Raw genomic sequence first — 17,246 nt, 5'->3', positions numbered from 1 at the left:
GGGCAGGAATTTGGACACAAATTCCTCCAGGACTATATTAAGAGCAGTAAAAAAACCAAAAACCAATCCCAGTGCAAGTTTTCCAAGCGGGCACCTCCCGACCACGACTCCCAACGAAGTGGGGTTCACAGGCGCCTGCGAATTATTCCCACTTTCTCCTCTGCACATTTTTCATTTGTATTAAAAAGTGCACAGGAGGGAGAGAGGGAGAGACTCGGCCCTTGGCTTGTTTCTGTTTTAAAAGGGGAAAGAAAAAACAGAATCACTCCCAAATGGAAAAAGAAAACCCAATTACGCTCCACTTGTTCTCTCCCATCCACACCTCCGAACGCGCCTGCCAACTCAAACCAGATTTCCTACACCAAAAGAAATATCCAGAGCCATCCGCTGCGAACGCGGCACTTCCCCAAGTGCCTTTTCTCCTTGAGAGGGGGAGAGGGGAGAGGAGACAGAGGCGCGTTTGTTTATCCCGCGGACCAGGGAGAGGGAGCCGGGAAGAAAAGAAATATCTGAACTTTGCCAGCGCCGGGAGAGCATCTCACAACGACGGCGGACACCGGGGTGGGAAGGGGATGGAAGAGGCTGGTCTGGGGCTCCAGGTGACCCACCACCAGCTCTGCCACATGCTATTTGCCCGGGAATTTCTGAACTCCCAGAAGACGACGCTCCGTAATAAAAACTCCTTCCGAGCCCATTATTGTTGCCGATGCCACGAGCAGCCGCTGCCGGCGGCGTCCCAGCCAGCCCGCCCCGAGCTCCCGCAGCACCGGGCATCGTGTCCGGTTAGAGGGACCCCCAAGCCCCTGGAAAACCCCCCCAACTTCGCTCCCTGTCCAAACAAAGACACATCGAACCCTCGCAAACTTTACAAGCGGGCAGAACACAGGCACGGGTGAACCGCGGGGCAGCCGGGCTGCCGTCACCCCCTCCGGAATCCAAACCTGCGGGGATTTCTCGGGAATATTCTCCAGCTCCATCCGAAGCCGTGCCTTGTCCTCCTCTCCCTCACCTTGCAGTCTGGGTTACGCTTTTGGACACGGCGATGGATTTTCCCAGGGCGCTGCGGGAGCGACGGCCGGGCTGGCTGCAGGTTGTCGGGAACGGCGGCGGCTCCTTCTCCCAGGAATTGCAAAACTTGGGGCAGACTTAGGGATTCCTCTCCAAGAAGGGAATCGCACCCCCGGGCCCGAGGAGCGGCGGGTTGACGCTGAGTTAAAATGCGATGGTGGGGAAAAAGAGTAGGGGGGGAAAAACCCACCCGAGCCCTCCAGCAGCCGGAATTAAACCAAAACTGCCGGAGAGAAAGGAAAGACGGGGGGAAAATGGGAAGCACCAACAAAGGGAGCGCCGGGGCGGCCGCAGGGCAGGGGCGGCCGGGCCCCCCCGGTGCGCAGCCCCCTCGGGGGGTGCGGGACCCCCAAAGCGCCGGAGCGGAGGCGGGTCTGGATCCGGCACCGGCAGCGCGGCTCTGCCGGCGGCAGCGCAAGTTTCCCGGTGCCCGACCCTCCCTCGCCGAGGGGGCTGCGACCCCCCCTCCCCTCCGCCGGCCGCCGAAACGCCTCGGGGGCGGCGGCGACCCCCGCGCCCGCCCCGAGCCGGGGCCGCAGCGGGGACCCCGCGCGCTCCGGGACCCCCACGCACCTCGGGGCGCGCCGAGCCCGGGGACCCCCGGGACACCCGCGGTCCCCCCGGGGACCGCCCACAGCCCCGTGCGCACCGAGCCCCGGCCCCTCCGAGCCCCGGCCCCCCCGGCTCGCCCAGCCCCGGCCCTGCTCCCTTTGTCCGGGCGCCGCAACAAACTTCCGAGCGCGGCGCGGCCGAGCGCGGGGACGGACCCGCCGGGCGGGCGGGGTGGAGGGGACACGGGGCACGGCCGGAGCCCCCCGCACCTGCCCGGGGGGGCCCGTCCCGCGCCCCCCTCCGCCGGCAGCCGCGCGGGGACACGCGCGGACCCTCCCGCGCCCCGCTCGCACCCACCTGGTCGCGCCGAGCGCCGCGCTCCGGGGCGGGCATGAGCCGCGCTTCTCCTCCTCCTCCTCCTCTTCCTCCTCCCCCCCGCACCGGCACCTTCCCCAAACTTCGACGGGGCGGGCGCGGCGCGGCCGGAGCTCAGGAGCGGCGCGGCATGGCGGGGGGGCTCCGTGCGGCGCGGGGGCCGTGCTGCGGAGCGGGGCCGTGCTGCAGAGCGGGGCCGTGCTGCGGAGCAGGGCCGTGCGGGGGCGCGGGCGGCGGGGCCGTGGCCGCGCTCAGGTCCCGCTCGGCGCGGCGGCGGCGCGGGCGCGGCGGCGCGGGGCGGGCGCCGGCCGCCCTACCATAGTTCCTCTAAAGCAGGTGCAGCCGCTTTCCCCGCCCGGCCCCCGCCCGAGCCTCCTCCCCCGCCGGGAGGGGAGCCCCGCTAGCTGGGGGTTTTATTTTGGGGGTGGTAGGAGATGTCATCACCGCCTAGAACCTCCCCCGCGCCGTTCTGTGCCCCCTCCCTCCCGCCGCGTTTTGCTCATTAATGCCTGCGCTAATTGGTTTCTGCTGCGTTTGGTCCCCGGAGCGCAGCGGAGTCCTGGGCCGGGCGGGGGGTTCGCTGGAGGGAAACTGAGGCACGGGCGAGTGGGATGCTGCTGGGGTGCTGGGGCGGGGGCGGGGGGACCCACCTCCACCCACAACGTGGAAGCACAGAATCATTTAGGTGGGAAAACACCTCGGAGATCATCGAGTCCGACACACGTGGCATAGCCAGGACAGACACACCGACCCCGTTTTACAGATGGAAACAGCGAGACGCTGAGCTGGTGACCCCAACAGTCCCAGCCCGGCCCTGTGACACCCTAAAGTCCCAACCCACAGCAGGGAGAGGGTCCCCAGAGCTCCTGGGGGATGCAGAGCCTTGTCAGGGTGCTGGACCCAAACCTGCACCCAAATGCTGAGTACAAACCCTCACCCAGGTGCTGGTCCCAAACCCTCACCCAGGGCTGGGGCTGCCCCTGTGCAGGTCAGGGTGACACAGCCAGTGCACAGGAGGGAGCAGCGCTCTGGCCCTGCCTCTGTGCCTGGATGGGAACAGTTCAGGAGCTGAATTCCCACCTGCCACAGCCACCTGCGTGGGTTGGGGACAGATGGTCCCCCTCCCACGGGGAAGGAGTGGAATGAAGTTTTCCAAAGCCAGTTACATTTCAACAGCACCAAAGTGTGGCCACTCTCTGTTCTCCTGTTTTTATTTTAAAAGTAACTCTTTTGAAATTTCCATTTTATGGGCAGATAAAATAGTTTTAGAAGATGAAATTGGAATGAAAAGTATTTTAACCCACCTGGATTTTTTTTCTCTTTTTTTTTTTTTTACCTGTAATTTAATTTTTTACAGGAAGACTGCTTGCCTCTTTTTCTTTTCTTTTCTTTTTTTTTTTTTTAAATCTATTAGTGAATTAAAAACTTGGTGATTTCTGTGAGATGGAAAAGCTGGTTTTCCCCAACTGTGAGATCTGGTGGCCCCAGCAAAGAACCCATTGGTTTTGACCCCCAAAAGTCTTCACCCAAGGGGACAAATAGGAAGAGGGCAAGCAGCAGTCTGGCTCTTAGGCTGCTCTGAGCCTTAAAGCCAGGTCTTAACCCAGTCCTGTTGGAGGTCCAGGATTTTCCAGAGGGGTTGGCCCCTCTGGGGAGTCTCTGCTGCACCCACCTCTGCAGAAGCAGGTCCTGGTGGCAGGAGCCCGACCTTCTTGGAAAGGGCCCCAGGCCCCGTTTCCCGGAATGGCGGTGCCCCGGTGCTGAGGCTCCGCTTCCTGCCACCACCTTCTTTGGGGAGGGACAGCGTTCCCCTCTCCCTCACCATCACAAACCAGATGAGAACCTCTTTAGCCACCCCCAGCCCTGATTGCAGTTGACCCCTTGGATTCGTGGCCAGGATGGTGGAGCTGGGCTAGCTCTGCATCCCAGAGTGTCGCCCCTGGGACACCTTCCACTGGACCAGGTTACTCCATGCCCTGTCCAACCCGGCCTTGAACACTTCCAGGGATGGAGCAGCCACCTCCTGTCACCCTCTTCCCTTGTCCAAAGTCCCTCTCCAGCTCTCTTGGAGCCCATTTAGACACTGGAAGGGTCTCTAAGGTCTCCCCAGAGCCTTCCCTTCTCCAGGCTGGACACCCCCAAGCAGAGGGGCTCCAGCTCTTAGATCAATCCTTTTTGGCTCAATCCTTCCTGTGCTCAGGATTTGGAGGTACAGGACACCCCAACCCATTTTAGGGGGTTCCCACATGGGAAGCACAGTGGATTCAATCCCCCCAGTTCAGCCCAGATCCCTCCTGGCACATTACAAACCCAGGGAGTGTTGGGAGCTCCCAGACCTTTATGAGTTATCCACCCATTTATCAGTCTATGAAAAACGGAATATATATTTTTTTTAATCCCAAACTGGCACTTTTGTGAGTGAAAAAATATCTTTGAGTGCCGAGCCTCATCCAACCTGCGCTTGCCCTCTTTTCCTGACATAAGAAGAGCCCCTTTGAAGACATCAAATATCACCTGAGCGGGAAGGATCCGCACAAAAAGAGATGGGCAGCCTTCCACCGAGGGGAGTTGGTGAAACGAGCGTGGCCCAAAGATCCCTCTTTGTTCATCTGTGTCAGTCTGGAAATGAAAGAGAGGAGGGAGGAGGAAACTGGGTGAGGAGACTGGGATGGAGCAGGTTCAGTCAGGGTTTGTACAGCACTTTGCTCAGTGGAGTCTGGTCTCTGAGGATCCACCTTGCTCCTGGAGAGCCCACAGGGACATCAGGGATGCTGCAGGAGGAGGAGATTCCCAGGGAGGCAACAGCAAGAGGGACTAAGGTGCTCCTGCAGCAGTGCTGAGCTCCCAAAAGAGAGAGAGAGAGGGAAAGGGAAGGGAAAAAAACTTCCTTTTGTTCTGCACTAGGCAAAGCCTCGGGCATGGATCACTTCCAAAGGGTCCAAGGAGGCAGGAGGATTTATAGCTCTGGGATTAAACACTTTGCATAGATATAAAGCACTGGGCCACGTGGCCAGAGCAGCAGAGTCAGGGTGGGGTGAGGGACGAGTCCCAAACACAGTGTCCTTCAGCTCTTCTAGGAAAACTCCACCTTCCACCTCCCACCTCTTCCCAGCTCATCCTCACTCTGTGCCTCTGGGATCCATCCTCAGACTCTGAACTGTGGGAAACTCGGTTTTTTTCTAACAAAGTTGGTTTTCTTCCTCCTCCAGAAAGTGTCTGATCTTGTAAGCAGAATATTGAAAACCTTTAAAAAGTGAAAATTTTAAACTAATCCCATGTTTTCCTGCAGTGGGAACAATCCCAGTTTGGCATAAGGTTGACAGGAAGATGAAATCTTCCATGGAGAAGGTCAAATTGGGTTTGTCCTGAATCCCATCCAAGGCAAAGCAGCTCTGAATCAGGCAGCATCCTCATCCTTCCAGGAAAGTCCTCTCCAAGATGAATCCAAAGCCCGCCACCACAGGTTATGGATTGGCATTTCTGGCAAATGGGTGGTGAAGAACATCTCCTTTGGTTTCTATTTTTTCCTCTATGGGAAGAATAACTTCAGAAACAAAATCTGACTTCTCTGAAGATGCTCATCTGAAAAATCTGTATTTGATGATGGAAACAAGTCCCCTGAATTCCTCTGCTTCCTACCTTGTCTTGGATTCTCTCGCTCCTTCTTTCAAGGCAAAACCAGGAAAAAAAGCATGTGGAAAGATAAGAAAGCAGGGAATTTGGGATGGGAAAATAGGCAGAAAATGAGGGAAGAAAGTTACCTTTTCCCTTTCAGAGCAGTGTTTTGGGCACGGAGCTGTGCAGTTGACACAGCTAACCCCCAAATTCCCATCCTCTCCAAGGTGGGAATTCCAACAGATGAGCAGCAAAGCCGGTTTTCCACCCAAGTTACTCCAGCCATTGCCGTGCCCGTGGAGCTGCGGTGCCCACGGCTCGGCCCTCTGCCCGCCCCCTCCCCTGGCCGGGGGTCCGGGGCTGACCCCGGGGCTCCTCCCGAGCATCGCCCTCGGACGGGCGAGCGGAGCAGGGAGCGGGACCAGCCCTGCCCGGGGCAAACCCGCAGCCCTGGGCGCAGCATCCTCAGCCGGCACAGGGCTGGGGATGCCGGGGGTCCCGCGCAGACCCCCCGAGGGAGGTGCCAGGCCCGGGGGCTGCCGAGCACACGGAGCAATCCGGCTCTGCCCGGACGTGCTGGCGGGGCCGCGGCCGCGGCGGAGCTCTTGGACCCCGCTCGCCTCTTGCGTAAAGCCAAGCGATGATGCACCGAGTTCCTGTAAGTGATGAGCGGCTCCTGGCTCCCTGTTAAAGCCACAGGCCGCTGCCTGCTCGGGGGCTGGCACCGCTCCCCCTGCCCTGGCCAGCGGGTCCCCGGCATCCCGGCCAGAAATCCCTCAGGGATTCCCCAGGAGGGGGGTCCCGACATCCCGGGAGCTGCACACAGAGGGGGGACATGAGGGAAACCTTGTGGGGGGTGCAGCAATTTGGGCTCAGCCTCAAACCTAACCTTAACCCTAAATCTTTGCAGCCCCTCTGGCTGGCAGCTGTGCCGTGCCTCAGTTTCCCCTCCTTGCACGGGCAGCCTGGGCTCAGCTGGGTTTTGGGGAGCCGAAGGTAATGGATAAAGGAGAGACAGCAGTGAGGCAAAACCCCCAGTGCCTGGGGGTGCTGCTCCCACACAGGGAGAGGAGGATGTGGCGAGGGGGGGGTCTCCAGACAGTGACCAATTTCCCTCTGTGCTTGCAAAGCCTCAGCCTGGGCGAGGAGGGAGCTGCGAGTGGAGGAGCTGCAGATCTCCCAACCCCGACGGAGCCAGACCCCCACTCAGAACCCTGCGAGCCATGTGGGGCCAAGCTGTGCCACCAGCACAGAGACAGGGACACAGGACACCTGGCTCCCCCCTCCCCGTCGGCACGTGCTGAAGTCTGGGGGGTTATTTTTTTCCCCTCTTGTCTTTCTTTTCATTTCTCTGCTTTTCCAATAACGTTACTCATGCGGAGCAGGACACGGGACCCACCACTCCCGTCTGCACTCCCTGCTCCTGGTGTTTGTCTGCCCTGTTTCCTTCGGGGAGATGCTCACCCGCACGTGGTGGCTGCTTGTCTGAGCCGTCACGGTGCCGAGTGGGAATTACTCATGGTGTAAGGCTGGAGGAAGGAGGGGGGAGGCCAGATTCGGTGCTTTGTCTGCAGTTGTTCATTTCTCACTCTTTGATATATTTTTTTCCCCTCCTCTCTTTCTTCTCCTGCCAATGTTCTCTGTCCTGGCTCCCTGAGCTCCCTTCTCCTTGGTCTTACACCAGGGCTGGAGAATCTGGCAAAATCCCTGTGGGATGTAAAATGCCCTTTGCTGCACTGTCCCACAGGTGCAAAATGTCCCCTGTTCCCTCATATCCAGCTGGGAGAACTCATCCCTCCTCTTGGGACTCCCCTCTTCCCACTTCCACCGCTCCACAGTTGCCCATTTCCACTCACTCTTGGCCCAACTTTCCTGTCTCTGCCACGACATCCCCGCATGGCAGTGGCCACCACAGCACCAAGCACTCTGCCCAAGGGGGACCAGAGCCCACCCCAACGTCCCAAGGGCCTGGTGTGACACCTCAGCCATCATTAGGCACAACAGCAGGATAGAGGTGGGGAAAACAGACCTGGAAAGCCCCAGATCCTTCTTCCAGGTCAGGGGCTCAGCCAGGAGGGTCCCTGCCAAGGGTCGCTGTGGGAATTCCCGTGTTGGCAATGCCAGGGCACAACCCACTGTGTGTGCCCGGCAAGACTCAGCAGGGAAGCATTTGGGACACACGGTCCTTCCCCTTCTCCACGCAAACCCGCGGCAGATCAATGAATATTTTAACAAAGAAATATTTCATTAAAAGAGTTGATTGCTTAATGAACTGTCCCTGTGAGCCATCAAAACGCAATGGGTTTTTTTTTCCTCCCTTTAACGAAGGCGAAGATTCATATCACGAAGAACTGGCTTATCAAATTACCGTAATAGCCTGTGTAGACCCAGCCCGTGGAGCGGCGCGGGGAGCCCGGGGGCTGCTCCCCCCGGGATGCAGCTCCACGGACCCCACGGGTGTGCTCAGAGGGCACCAAACAAGGTGGGACCAGAGCAGGGCCCCCGGGCACTACTGCAGTGGGACCCCTAAACACCGTGGCTGGAGTGGCAGGAGGCAGCTCTGCTTTCGTTTGGGCTGCCGATATTTGAAGAGAAAGGAAATTGTCTTCTTTTTTTTCACAACCCAAGAACACTGTGGTAAAGGGACATTCAGGACTCCAGCCTCCTCTGCCCGGCTCTCATCTTGGAATCACAGAATCAGAGAATGGTTTGGGTTGGAAGGGACCTCAAAGATCACCCAGTTCCAACCCCCTTGGGTGATTAAAACAGAAAGGCATCCAAAAATGTAATCTCTCTCTCTTATCCATACTGGGTGCTTGTTTGTGTGCCCTGATGAAACCACCGGTGCTGCTGCCACTTCCCCAGAGCTGCCAGGCAGGGTATCAGCTGGCTCCTTTTGGAAGTTCCCATTGCACTGCCTTTTTAAAGTTTATTAATGAAAATATCCCTCTTCATCCCAGGTTTCCTAACAGCTCCACTCAGGGTGAGAGCTGCCAGGGGCTCCGCAGGGCTCCGGGCTGGGCACGGCTGGCGGGATCGAGTCATTAACAGGCAGGAAATGAACAATAACCTGACAAGAAACGACCAATTTTCCATCAATTAGAGCGAAGCCTCTTTTTGTCTTTTAGTAAAATTAAGTTTTGCTGACTGGTGATTACTTTGGTCTGATGACAATTCATTAACATTTACACAGGGACGATGCTAATGGCAGGGTGGGAGGAGGAGGAGAGGGAAAGGTGGCGAAGCAGTCAGTGCACTTGGATGGAAATCTGGGTTTGGAGGAGGTCTGGAGGTCAGAGTCTGGCCTGGCCACTGCTCCAGCAGCAGGACAGGGCAGGAAGGAAGGGGGAAGCAGCCCCAAAGCGGGGCAGCAGGAAGCCCTCCCGCTCGCTCGCAGCAGGAGCACAAAAGTGCTTTGTTTGGGGCTGGAGTTCGGCTCCTCCAGCCACTTCCCCCACCGAGGGCTCCTTGGTTTATCGACACTGCAGCATCCCTGGGTCTGACACCAGATCCAGGTCCTGGCCAGAGCCACTGAGTTGCTCTCAGGAGCGTGGGGACAGCAGGGACACTGCAGCCCATGCCTGTGCTCACTGTGCCCTTGTGCCAGCTCCAGCCCCTGCAGGATGGGAAGGGGGTGGCAGCAGGGCTCTGAACCTGGCACGAGCGAGACCAGGCATGGGCAGTGGCAGGAGCGAGCTGGTCCTGCAAGACCAGCCAGGGAAGTCACTGCAGCACCTTGAGCCACTGCCTCAACCAGACACAGTGGAGCCCAAACTTCTGCTAGAGAGTACAGAACACTGAGTCCTGTACTGCAGACATGAATACATGTGTGTATCTGAACCTCCAAAACCCAAGTCATTCAGTGGATCAGAGCTGCCTCTGTTGCTGGGTTAGGCCTCCTCATCCTATAATTCATCCCCCAAAACAAAGGCAGGAATTTCTCAGGCTGCTGCTCCATCTGCACACACCTGTGGATCAGATGTGCCTGTACCTGAGCAGGTTTGGAGGGGCCCTCACCTCACAGGAGCCCCCTCAACCAAACTCTGATCTTTTGAAAACTTTCTTGGGCAAACTTAACAACAAACTTCCGCTTTTATTTTCTTATTTGTACAAGTTCCCCTGTGATTCCAAATCTGGCACTCATCTGTGCCGGGCTTCTGCAGAAAGGAGCTGCCTGTGCAATCCCTTCCCAGGGAAACGGGCAGGGATTAGATCATCCGATGGCGATTGTGAAAGCAGAGGGAGTATTTACTGTAAGAGGCCTTTGATTCAGCCAGGCGGGTGTTCGAGGGCTCCGTCAATGGGATGGGGAATGTGTTGAATCAGAGGCACAGCCTGCACTCCAAGCTCCCAGGACGCTTCCTCAAATCCCCATCCTGCCAAAGGGCAGCAGTGGCTGGGCTTGGAGGATCCAGAGGTTTAGTCGGAAAAAAGGTCACGTTCTCACCAGGTTTTCCGTTTCTTCCCCCCCAGTCACTGTAAGTTCAGGAAGGGTGAAATCTGCAGTTGGATTTTTAACAGGACCCAGCAGGGCAGGATGGGTAACACAGGGATGGTTGGCTCCATGCGCTTTTCTGTCACCTTATTTATAACTTTATTTGGGAGGGGATTTCCACAAAACCCCATAAAAACTGGGGTTTCCCATCAAAAAGCTTTTCAAGTTCCTTCATGACCTTTGTTCAACAATGACCTAATTTCACTCAAACTCTGGCACAGCCTATTCCTGATGTGGGAGGAGAAGTGGCATTCAAAATTGGGTCAGTTTTCATTAAAAACGCTTCCGTTTACTAATAGTTTTTCGTGTCTTGGAAGGACTGGGATCGGCTGCAGACGCCGCGCGGCGCAGAGGGGACGGCTGCCCTTCTTGGCTGGAGAAATGGGTTAATCTTCATGGGAAATCACTCCTCACCACTGGTGATGCTCAAGGACTTTCTGGCTCTCAGCTGAGACGTTTCTCCCCTGGAAGGCTCGGGTGGATGGTGCCTCGGTGGTGCCCATGAACGGCCCCTTCCCGGGGGTCCTGGCAGGGTGCTGGGTGTGAGGAGCGGGAAGGGATGGGGCTGCTCCAAGCTGGGTTGTGGTGGTTGTGCCCATGTCACGTGTCTAACTCGCCCTGGGGGTGTAACATGAGCTGTGTGCTGGCCAGGGAGGCTCCAGTCCATCCCTACCCTGGGAAAGAGGCAGGAGGGAAAGACAACAGCAACTGGGTGGCTGGAACATCCCATACCCTGACCTAATTCAGAGCCTAATCCAAAGCCTGCCCTAATCAGGGGGAATCTGAATCTTAAAGTCTGATCCCACCCCCAGTAAAGCAAATGGGAAGATGCAGTGGGATTCGGGAGCTGGGGACCAGCTGCTGTGGATCCGCAGAGGCTCCTCGGGGCTCCCGGGGACGGAGCAGGGCACTGGGTGTGAGAAGGGACCACGGCCTTGGGTCTGCTCCTGGAGAGGTGAGAGCTGCCAAAGTCACTTTTTGGAGCCGTTCAAGCTGGGACAGGCGGGTGGCTGCGCTCAGAGAGGCAGAGCCCTCGGACCCTGTGATTGATCCCCGCGAGAGCCGCGGGATGGGCGAAAACCGGCGATAAAACCGGCAAAAACCGGGTGAGCTGGAGAAGGAAGCAAAGCGAAGCAAAGAACCAGCTCTCGGACTGTTCCTGCTTCTCAAATGTGCAAATTATGCAGCCATTTCACGGGACACTTAGGAGTCAATTTGCAACGCGGCTCAGGGGGGAAATTGGGCACATAATTCCCCCGAACAATAACCGGAGCAGCCGCTTAATTTAACTCCGCGCCTGTACCTCGTTAGCGCGTGCCGAGGGAGGATGCTGCGGGTGCCGCGGCCACGTGCCCGTGTCCCGCCGGAGCCCGGTGCTGGTGGCGAGGCTCGAGGGCAGCGGGGCAGCGGGTCCAGCTCCCGGGCCAGGCCCCCCAGGCCCAGCCCGGCCCGGCCACGCGCCGCGCTCCGCCGGGCTCCGGCAGCCCCGAGCACAGTGGCAGCAGGCTGTTCTCATTACGGCCCAATGAGGCTGTTTACTCACCCAGCTGGAGACAGTTAGAGAGTGATAAATAATGAAAGAGAAAACATGATTTTCCCCTCTGTGGTTTCTATTTGTGTAACCATATGTCACAGCTCAATACGGCCGCGTTTTTTTTCCTGTTTTACTCAGGAAAGAGTTGATTTTTTCCATAGAGTGGCGATTTTTCCCCAACTTCTTGTTTTTTGTTTTTTTTTCTAGTGCAGTGATAGAAGTATTTCTGTTTGTTTTCTTGTGAAACTCACTCGTACTCAGACTCCTTAAAGTCTGGCTTGTCCCAGGAACCGCAGAGGTTTGATAGGATTGTTCTCAGCTTCTTTTCAAATACCTGTCAGGGGCTGTGGGGAGAAGAAACAGCTGAGAGCAGCTCGGGGAGGGCTCAGCACCCCGGGTGAGCAGAGCTGAGCCCGCGTCGCTCCGGCTGCAGCAGCTTCACACGGGAGGATAAAACACGCTGGAGCTTCCCCTGGCAAGGCAAGGGAGGGGTAGATGAGCGATAACTGGGCTGGTTTTGCAGCAAGGCTCTCTGGGAGCTTTGTGAGGATAATGGAACATTTGCAGGTGGGGAAACTGAGGCACAGAGTGCTGTGGGGTTCATCCAGAGCACCTGCAGCCAGGTACCCTGTGCAGCCCCGGGCACCTGCTCTGATCCGTCCTGGAGTGTCGGAAGCGAGCCTTTAACTGGGAGAGAAGGAGGTGGTGGGAGAAGGAGGCGACAGGAGAAGGAGAGCTCTGGGAAGCATGGCTCTTTCCCGAGGAAAGGCCCTGGCAGCGCCTGGCACAGGCCGGATGGCGGCGGGGAGAGCTCGGGGTGCACATCCTGCTCTGCCCACCCGTGCCCTGGGGAGGGCAGGTCCCTGCACGGCCCCTCTCCCTCCCCGCCAGGTACCGCACACCTTCCTCCTGCAATTATCCCCCGGCTCCCCCCGCGCCGCATCCCGGCTGCCGGCGTCTCTTCTCCTGCCATGCCCCCGGAGCTGCCGGCGCTGTTGGGAGCTCCTGGCACGTTCTGTGGATGAGTTTCCCCTCGGAGCGCTCTCGGCCAGGGGCGTGCGATGTGTTTTTTTGCCCTAGCAAGTTCCCCGGCTTCATAACATCCTCTTCCCGCAAGATACATCGTTTGGGGAGAGCAATTATCCGAGTGACCTCATCCATGTCTGCGGCATGAGGTCACCAACGTTCGGGAGGTGGGGACCAGCCCGGTCCAAACGGGGTGTGCCGGGAGCTCGGCTCACCCCAATCCAGCATTTGGGCTCGCTCCAGAGCCCCATCCCATCTCCCAGGAAACTGGAAATTAATGGTGGCACAATTCCCAGAGGCCAAACGAGGTACCCGAGCGTGGATGCAGCAGAGGCTGGATGGGTGTAAGAGCCCGAGTGGTGTCGACCCCCACCATCCCTGCCCGACTCAGTGCCGGGGGTTTGGGGGAGCAGAATCATGGAATATCCTGAGCTGGAACGGCACACAAGGATCATCCAGTCCAACCCTGGCCCTGCACGGACATCCCAACATCCCACCCTGTCCCTCAGAGCGTTGTCCAAACCCTCCTGGAGCTCTGGCAGCCTTGGGGCTGTGCCCACTGCCCTGGGGAGCCTGTTCAGTGCCAACCACCCTCTGGGGGAAGAACTTTTTCCTGAGATCCAATCTAACCCTGCCCTGGCACAGCAATAATCCCAGCATGGCTGGAAGGGAGAAAATCATCCTCTGCTCCCCAGCCCCACACTCACACACACACACACACAGATGTGTGCACACACACACAGAGACACACACAGACTGGAGCCACCACATCCCAGCAAAACAACCCCAGTTCCGAGTCTGAGCCGTGTGCTGAGTGCCTGCTCACTTTAGCGTTGATGGATTTGTCCTTTTTTAAAGCAATTAACTGAGTGAAATCGGTATCTTCTTGCTTCAGGTCACAACAAGCTCTCTCTGCAGGCCTTGAGCTGCAGACTGGGGAAAGATGGACTCTGCTGGTTCCCCAGGCCCCTTTCCTGCCCCAGCAATTTCACAGCCCAAATCTGCCCCTCAGCCCTCCCAGTCCTGCTCTTCTTCCCGCAAGCACCACAAAATAAGGGCTGGGAATTCATTGCAGGTTAATTGGGGTTATTTCATATTAAAGCCCCTTTGCCTCTGTAACCAAACCTTTGTTGCACATGTTTCCAATGTGTCTTCCTGCACCTCTGCCAGCACAGAGGGGGTCTGTGCTCTGGAAAGGAGATAGGGATGCTTCCCCCTTCCCCCAGCAGCTCCTGCAGCCCAGGTGATGTCCTGGACCATGAGGGACGTGCCACCTCTTTACCTGTGGGTCACACCAGCCAGCAGGGGACAAACCCCAAATCCTCTTGCCATGGGTTGAACACCGGTGCAGGTGCCATCCTGGAGTGCCTGGATGCCATCCACCTAACATGGCACCTGGAGGGAATGCAAAGCCTCTGGAGAGGGTGGGTTCTTTGTTATTTCTTAAAGGCCCATTGAAAATGTCTTTCCATCCTTGTTCCTGTGTGTTGAGCAGTTCATTAAAGTGCCCACCTTTCCTGTCATAAACCCAGGGACACAGGCTCGTAAAATCCAAACATCTCATCAGCTGGGAACTGAATCTGACTGGGAATACCAAACCAGCTCCCTCCAGCAACACTTCTACCTGCAGATCCCTCATCTCCAGGCCTCCACTCCCAGCTCCACAGCCGTGCCAGGAAGCATCCAGGCTGTCCATTGCTTTTTCCACTCCTGGCTGTGCAAACACCCGGCCCCTGCTCCCTCGGGCTGCACTCGCCTCCAGCTCCGCTCCCGCCCGGCACCGCCTGGGTTAACGGGAGGCACTTGGATGGAAAAGGCCCTTTTTTATTGTAGCAGCAGATAGGGAGAAGGAAAAGCGTTCGAATCATTTATCTGGCTCGGAGTGTCGCTAATGCCCTCGGCTTTAGGCCAGCGTGAGATATTGGGAGGTAAATCGGCCAAGTCATGCTGTACAAACATTTCAGAAGAGAAAGATATTCCAGGCTCTTGCAGGAATCCAGCCCTCCTCCCGCTGGGTTGCTGTGGGAGGCTGCCGGGTTCGGAGCCTGCTTTACCTTCCTCTGTGGGTGTTCAGAGAGCAGCAGAGCTTCACCCCCAAGGCTGGGCATTCTCGGCGACGTGTCTGCCCTGGCACCAGCCAGGCTCCTCATGGAGCATCCCCAGGGACGTTCTTGTCTGGGCAGTGGGCAAAGTTGGCTTTTTAGATTAATAATGGATTTAAACTTCCCGAGGACTATGTGTATTTTCAACAGTATACACATATTTTTTATTACTTACAACATTTTAATGGATGGGTTCTTTGTTATTTATTAGAGGCCCACTGAAAATATCTTTCCACTCTTGTTCCTGTGTCTCAAGCAGTTCAGTAACATTCCCACCTTTCCTGTCATAAACCTACGGATGCAGGCTCATAAAATCCAAATATCTCCTAGTAAAGTCCCCACACACAAAATAAAACCCCACTCAGTGCCCATATTGCAAGTGCCCACACAAACCATAGGAGAAGGTTTGTGCCACTGCACCATCACCTGTGAATAAAGCATGCAGAGAGGCTGGGGTGTCCCAGCTGTCCTGGGAGGGGTTAGGAAGGGGACAAACCCTCCGTGGGACCCCCTAAGTGGGGTTTTTGTCATCTTTGGAGCTGATGGGAAGCAGGGAAGGGGTCACAGGGCCTGGGGTTGGTGTGAGGAATTGTTGTCCCTCCCAGAGCCGAGGAAATGCTGCTGGGGAGCTGCAGTTCATCTTGGCTGGTTTTTATTGAGGAAACCTGCCTGGACAGGGAGCCTGTGACTCGCAGCTGGGGAACAACCTGGGGTTTCCACATACTGGAGGTGTTTGGATGTGGGGTTTGGGGCCACCCCAGTTCCAGAGGTGCAGAAATCCCCAGAGCCCCCAGAAATCCAGGCCCTGTGCTGTTGCTGTAGCAGGACATGAACAAGGACACTTCAGCCTGGGGATTCTTTCCCTTTCTGCCCCTGTCTCAGAGTCAAAACGAGACGGGCTCATCCCGGGGCTCTGCACATCACCAGGAGTGTCTGCTCCCAGTGTCACACGAACAGGAGTGAGCTCGTGGCACCTGTCCCTCTCAGTGCAGGGCTGCAGACCCCCAGAGACCCCCCTGCTCCTCCCTGTAGTTCATCCCCACCCCGGCCAGGCCGTGGGCTCGCTCATGCCAGGCTGGGCACGTGGGTGGGCGAGGGGGAAGGCAGGAGGCTCCCTCAGAGCTGCTCTCCCCGCCAGCCCCCAGCCCAGTGATGTGTTTATCACAGAGTGCTCACAGCCTCGATCGATGGTGGGTTGGGAAAACACTCCAGCACATCATTATCATAACGACCTGACAGCGAATTTGGCACACAGGGTCCTGGGGTGATGGTTTCATCCCCCCGGGCACCGCTGCCAGCAGCACCCTCTCCCTTTTCCCTGCCCATCCCTTGCTTTTGGCTGACTCCCGTGGGATGTCCAGATCCCACAGCCACCAACCAGCAGCCCCGAGTCCTGGCCGAGCTCTGGAGCCTCCCCCAGCAGCAAACCCCGTGCCCCCTCTGCCTGCAGCCCCCCGGGACCCCCGCGCTTTGCTGGAGGGCACGGACTGAATCATCCACTACCACAGAAATCTCGGAGTCCTCTTTAGATGTCCCAGGAGGAGGCAGATCTGAGGGAAGGCAGCGGAGATGATGCCTGCAGCAATGTCAGTGCTAGAACAGCCGGGCTGACAGGATTCAGAGCAGGGATTAAGGTTGGGATCAGGGATGTGGGGGAAATGAGAAAAGACTCTGGCTTTTCAGGAGCATCTCCGCCGTGTTTGTGTTCGTGTTTGCTGGGAGGAGGACGGGCTCCTGGCTTTAAGAGGCTCCCAAAGAGGTCAGGGTTCACCTCAGAGCTGCAGCCAGAGATGTCTGAGGGGAGTGAGGATGCAGTGGAGACTTTCTGCTGTCACTGGACCATGGTCACAGGGAGAGCTCAGGCAGACCCAGTGCTGCCCCGTGGGAGGGTGCCCTGAACATCCCAGGATGCCTGAGGAACATCTGCCTTTTCACAGAGGTTTCCAAAATGTCACTGTTTCACTTCCTGACCAAACTATTCCCACTTTCACAGTGCTCCTGGGACAGGTCATCCCTGACTCCCTCCAGGGCTGGGGCAGCAGGCACCAGGGTGGTGACAATTCTCCATGCAGCTGCAAATCCCTTTGCTCCAAGGTGGTTTTATTTTGCAAGGGAAGGCAGAGCAGCTGCCTCTCCCCACGCTCCAGGCCCTGCCAAAAGCAGGACCATGGGTCGTGGGAACCTCAGGGAGAGCAAGAAAGGAGGAGGAAAAGCCAGGCCAGTGGTGCAGCTCATTTGAGTGCAAGACACTGGGACCACCAGGGACCCCCGCAGGCAGGAACCACCTCAGTCCCTGCTGCTTCCCACCGTGTCCCCAAGAGACCCAGCCACTTGTCACCCAGTGTCACAACTTTGCCCTGCTTCCCCTATCCCCAGAGAGGGGCTGCTGTGTGTTTGCACCCCAGCAAGCAGAGCTGGGGTCTCCCTTCCCAAAGGCTGCTCTGGGTCCTCTCCCCCAGCTGCAGCCCCCAAGGGACCA

At 57.5% G+C, this 17,246-nt stretch overlaps 1 protein-coding gene across 4 annotated transcripts in view; it reads right to left on the bottom strand.

The window, feature by feature from the left end:
* Positions 1-2,149, bottom strand: part of FOXP4 (forkhead box P4) — a 56,270-nt gene extending 54,121 nt beyond the window's left edge. For 2 of the 4 annotated variants that reach the window (XM_050326879.1, XM_050326883.1), the window contains exon 1: positions 942-1,307. The gene's annotated coding sequence lies outside the window, so the exon portion shown is untranslated. Of the gene's footprint in view, positions 1-941; positions 1,308-1,977 lie in introns of those variants that run through there. The other 2 variants (XM_050326880.1, XM_050326881.1) reach the window with 2 other exon arrangements.
* Positions 2,150-17,246: the final 15,097 nt, after the last annotated feature.

Source organism: Myiozetetes cayanensis, unplaced genomic scaffold (genome assembly GCF_022539395.1).
Source record: "Myiozetetes cayanensis isolate MyiCay16 unplaced genomic scaffold, myiCay2020 scf32, whole genome shotgun sequence".
Classification (NCBI taxonomy): Eukaryota; Metazoa; Chordata; class Aves; order Passeriformes; family Tyrannidae; genus Myiozetetes; species Myiozetetes cayanensis.
The sequence above is the reverse complement of the archived record's forward strand: the minus strand, read 5'-3'. Positions and strand labels throughout refer to the sequence as shown.